Raw genomic sequence first — 5,929 nt, 5'->3', positions numbered from 1 at the left:
TGGGCCTCAACTGTCTCACTGATGATATGAAAGTGCTACAATCCTAAATTTAAGTTCCAGTTGTGGAAAGTGATGATTCTGTGATCAGTGTGCCATGGAGAAAAGAGAGGTCAAGTGAACTTGCCCAAGGTCAGGCCGCATGTCCTTGGCCACATGCCCCTGGGCCTGAGAGTCCATCTGGGGCCCCCGTATTGGTCCTCGGACCTGATGGAGTGGACAGACCTGACCCAAGGTCCGGGGATGGGGAACCGCCCCCAAGCAGGAGGAACTCACCCTGCTCCCCAGGGCCAGGGTGGACTATACCCTGGAGAGAGGGGATGGTATTATTAATAACAGCGCTAATAAGAGAGAAAACAAAGCTGGCAGGGCCTGAGCATTTTTTAAATAAAGAAATTTCCCTCATCTCGTGGTTAATTTAAAAGGTTTATTTCTTGAAATGAATCCTCTTCATCAAACCCCCGATCCTTGAAGATCGGAGGCGACTGCGAGTGCCGGTAATGAATTGATTTGTAACGTGAGCGACACGGCGCCCTCCCGCCCGTGGCCACTGCGGGCCCTTAATCTGCGGTGTTTAAGGGGAAATGAGCTTCTCCATCTCTCGGCCTGCAAGCTAGCACCCGTGGAGCCAGCAGGCAAGGACAGGCCCAGGCATGGCGGATGCCACTCCCTCCTGCTCCCAGCGCCCCTCTTCCTTCCTTTAGAGGGGGAGTCCGGAGAACCCCCCACACCAATACAACCACCACGAACCTGATCCCCTGTAGTTACACAGGCCCACCACCAAAGGAACAGACAGGCCCACACGCCCAGTTACACCACACTTAGCTACACTCCTACAAAGTCACGTAAACAGTCTCCCTTCAGACATAGATGCAGAGATGTAAGTACACCAACCACCCATACTCATTAGCACGTGGCATCTGGTCATAGAGAGGCATCCAGACGTGGGGGTCGAGGCACCTCAGCACCCACTCAGGACAGGGGATCCACGCCTTTAGTCATGACAGAGCAGCATGTGGGCAGGGCAGCAGCGCGACAGGGGCAGGAGTCTGGGCTTTGAGCCCCGCAGCTGGATTTGAATCTAAGTCCCATTGTTTCCAATCTGTTTGACTTTTCGCAGCCTCAGCTTCCTCGTCTGTAGAATGAGCACAACAATATCTCCCTCATGGGGTTGTTGTGAGGACTCCAGTAGATGAGATATGTAAAGCACCTTTTAAACTGTTAGCTTCATGAATGAGATAATGTATGTTGAGTATTTAAGAAGCTTTGGCAGAGAGTAGGTGCTCAATAGATACTAGATATTATCATCATCATTGTCCCCTAATGCATCTTCAACACCAACTATACTACTTGATATGCATTTTTAAACAAATTTATGTAAAGCTGTGATGAGCATGTGGTTGCTATTAATCGAATGGTAATTATGAAAAAGAGGGAGGGGGAGGAGCAGAAATCATTATTGTCCGCTGAGTGTTTGAAATGTACTGAACTCTGTGCTAAATAGATACAACATGTCATTTCATTGAATGTTCTCAGCTTCTCAGCAGCCCTATGAGATTGCTATAATATATATGCCCATTTTGCAATTGAAGAAACTGGGCATAGAGAAGTTAAGTGACTTGCCCAAGATCACACAACTTGTAAGAAGAGGAGGAAGGATTTGAATGCAGGTAGTCTGACTCCAGAGCCTGCTTGGGTTGTGGGTATTCCTGAAAACTACATGTGAATGGCCTTGCCTGCCTGCACTGGAGGATTGCTAGCTACACCTTGAGGCTGCCTCCTTGAAAGCAATCTCAAAGACCCTGCTCTCCAAGTCACAGGCTAGAGGCTTGACGATGCCTCTGGTGGAAAGTCTGTGCCCGGGGAGGCTCTCAGTTCTATTACCTGCCCCAGTGTGGGCAAAGCTTCCAGACCTGGCTGAGGCCTTTCTGTGCTTCCAGTTTCCACCAGCCCATCAGCCTCTAAGTGATCTTTGGTGCAAATCCAGACTTCCCTATATGGAGACAGGTTTAAGCTGAGGGACACCCAAACCTAAAATGCCCCTGGGCGGTGTAAATCTCCCTGGCAACGCAGAGTATGACTCCCAGGGATGAATGTGGACCCGGCATCGTGGGACTGAGAGTATCTTCTTGACCAAAAGGGGGATGCAAAATGAGACGAATTAGTTTCAGTGGCTGAGAGATTCCAAATGGAGGCGAGAGGTCACTCTGGTGGACATTCTTATGCACTATATAGATAACACCTCTTAGGTTTTAATGTATTGGAATAGCTAGAAGTAAATACCTGAAACTACCAAACTCCAACCCAGCAGTCTGGACTCCTGAAGACAATTATATAATAATGTAGATTACAAGGGGTGACAGTGTGATTGTGAAGACCTTGTGGATCACACCCCCTTTATCTAGTGTATGGATGAGTGGAGGAATGGGGATAAAAACTAAAGGACAAATGGGGTGGGATGGGGGGGATGATTTGGGTGTTCTTTTTCACTTTTATGTTTTATTCTTGTTCTGGTTCTTTCTGATGTAAGGAAAATGTTCAGAGATAGATTGTGGTGATGAACGCGTAACTATGTTATCATACTGTGGACAGTGGATTGTATATCATGGATGATTGTATGGTGTGTGAATGTATTTCAATAAAACTGAATTTAATAAAAAAAAAAAATGCCCCTGGGCATGTGCACGGTGGCAAAATACCACCTCCTACCTTTCTCCTTCCTGCTTTGGCCACTGTCCATTTTTGCTGCTACCACTTGAGGATCAGGAGGATCTCGACCCTGCTCCTTGTCCTCATGGTCCCTTTCCTGCCCGGAGAGTGGGTCAGCAGACACAGTAGTTAGGTCACGTGCTGGATCCAGGATGGAGAAGCCACCCTGGGGGCCCAAAGCTTCCACATGGCTGCAAGGACGGTCTTAGTCTGGGCCCAGCTGTCCTGGGTTCCTGATGGGCTTATCCTTGTGCCCCTTGTCCTCTCCCCAAACCCTGTCGTAGGGCTCATGGACCTTCCTGAATGGCCCCCAGGCCACAGTCCAGGCAAACGGTGCCAAGGCAGCCCTCGAGAAGTGCGACACCCTATATCCAACTTGAGACTCTGGGGCACCCACAGGCCTCTTCCAACTTCAAATACTTCTCTCCACATCCTGGTCTTTTATTCACTCAGAAGTACAGTGTCAAGTGAGTGCAGGGCGGGGTAGAGGGGTACACGCTCCCCTCCTGCAACTTCCTAGAAGAAAATCATTTTTTATAACTGTTGGAATCCTGATTGAGCTGTCAAAAGTACATGAAACCAGCTACATAAATGGTAAACTATCCATCAGTCAGGGGCCTATTTGTTCTGAGACAGTATAAACGTCACACATTTTTCTTCAAGATAGAAAATAATACTTACCCCATCACATCCAGGTTGGTTGGCCCCACCCCAAAAAGAAACTCATTAGTCACACTGAACTATGCTCCTCTTTTTGGCTCCCAAATCATTTGATTCTGTTACCCACCAGTCCCTCCTTCCTGGGGCATCAGCTCGAATAGATCTGCCTTCCAGTTTTCTCAATGGCTATTTAAAACCAGATTTAACCTTCCCTCCTCCCCCCACCCCAAATGTTAACAAATGCTAAGGAAGAACACAAAGGAAATCACTCTTGAAGATACAAACTTGTTTGGATTCCAGCGTACAGATTCTGGATAAGTGCCAACACAGACAGATAGATGGTCGGTTCCTGGTGGGCACTCTCAGGAGTGCAACGAGGCCCCTCTGTGTCCACCTGTCGCCAGCCCACTGCTCGGGGGTGGTGAGAATGAGGAAACGTTAATACCCACCCTTGGGGTGAGACCCCTCCCTCTGCACACCTGAGCAGGGGCTTTGCCCCTTACAGGTGCTCTGGAGTCAAGAGAACACTTGAAAGAGGCCACAACTTCCTCCTTACCCCTCTTCCAATCCACTGCTTGGTTTCCAAAAAACTTGACCCAGGACAATTAGCCCAGCTGCTGATAGATTAGATACTTAGATACAGTCATGGATAGATAGATAGACAGATAGATAGATGACAGATAAGATGATAGGTGATAGATCTATCTACAAAGGATGAGAGAGAGATACTTAGATGCAAACATGCACCCATATACATACCCCCACGCTGAACATGCAGACACATTCAGTGTGGCAAAGGGGTTAAGAGTAAAGGCCCTGATGACATCTATTTGAACCAACCCCTCCAGTCCTCTCTACACGTGTAAGTTAGCTGACCCCTCTCAGCATTCATCCACAAGAACTGAGCATTAAATGATACATACTTTACACACACTTGCAAGCACTTCAGAACATCTTTTAAACTTAGAGAATGCATACACATCTGCAAACATGAACATGGGGGCAGAAATGGAGGCCAACCTGTGGAGAGGTGGCATAGAGTGGTGATTGGCAGTATACTCTGGAGCCAGATTATCTGAGTTCAAATCCGAATTCTGCCACTTACTAGTCATGTAATCTTGTCCCTCATAGGATCATTGTGAAGGTTAAATTAGTTAATATTTATAAAGAACTTAAAACGCTCCCTGGCACATGGTAAACAGTATGAAAATATTTAATAAACACAAGCAAATCCCACAACCTTCTAAACTAAAACTTGTCCAGTTTCTAGAGTTTGCAAAGCACTTTCATGTGTATTGTCTTATTAGATCTCCTCAATAAACTGAGTCGGGATTATTATCAAACCCCATTTACAGATGAGGAAACTAAAGCTAAAAGAGATCAATGATCCATGTGAAGTCTGACAGCAAGTGAGCAAGAGGTGGGGAATCCAGGTCACCTGACTTTAAATTCCATGTTCTTTTCACTGAGTAATATACTCTGAGTGTACGTCTAGGAGTATTTGCCAAGGAAGTTTTTTCTGCCTTTGGACCAAGGCTCTACAACCCTCCTTCACCCTTCCCACCTTCCCCTAAGAACTCCCACCCTTAGAGAATGGTCCAAACCAGTAGTTCTCAAAATGTGGTCCCTGGGCCAGTAGCATCAGCGTCATCTGGGAACCTGTTAAAAATGCAAAATTTTAGGCCTACTGAATGGGAATCTATGGGGGTGGGACGCCGCAACAAGAGCAGTGGAAATTCAAGAGACCGGGGGGGGGGTAAGAGGAAGCTTCTAGAGAACCATGAAGAGATTGGGTTGGACACCATCTGATGAAGAAGGTTAGGAATCGGCCTGGTTGAAGTGGTGGGAGCTGAGACTGAAGCCATTTGGTGTCTGCCTTTTGGTCTCTCTTGGACCCCATACCCTGTTAAGTGACCTGTCCTCCAATACCTGGAAAAGGGCTTTGTGGGAATTTATCCTTTAAAAACAACCCCAATGGGCCATGCCCTGCAGGCTCGGAGCATTGCCAAAACTGGGAGTGCCTTTCCACCCCCACACTCTCTGAATTTCTCCCCAAAGTAGAAACCCCCAGCCCTGACTATGGGGGATCTGGGCCTCATTCCCAGATTCACGAAGTAAAGGAAAACAAAGGGAAAGGGGAACAACTGGAGCCCGAGCCGGGGCCATCAGAGGCATAGCTGGACCCGGAAGCTCTGCCGAGCAAGGTACTTCTCCACCTACGAGCCGTGCGCGCATGTGAGGCTCAGACGCCGGGCTGGGAAGAGTCCAGTGTGAGCTGGCCAGGGGCTCTGAGGCTGGAGAAGAGCAAACAGAATCCCAGCCCCCTGTGTCCTGCCTGGGGCTACCACTAGGAGGCTAATGAAAAGGAAAGACGCAGGCCGGGGCTTGGGCCAGCAGGAGACAGCAAGGGGGACGATGTGAGGCGGGAGGGGGCGGCCCTCGGGCAGGGACAGACAATGTCCCCATATGGGCAGCAGACGGGGGCCCCCGCCCTCCTTGGTCCTGGGGCCTCTGCTGCGGCAGGCAGCTCTCCCAGCTAAACGCCTAAGCCTGGGTGGTTTGT

This window comes from Choloepus didactylus, chromosome 15 (genome assembly GCF_015220235.1).
Source record: "Choloepus didactylus isolate mChoDid1 chromosome 15, mChoDid1.pri, whole genome shotgun sequence".
In the NCBI taxonomy this organism is placed as follows: Eukaryota; Metazoa; Chordata; class Mammalia; order Pilosa; family Megalonychidae; genus Choloepus; species Choloepus didactylus.
The sequence above is the reverse complement of the archived record's forward strand: the minus strand, read 5'-3'. Positions refer to the sequence as shown.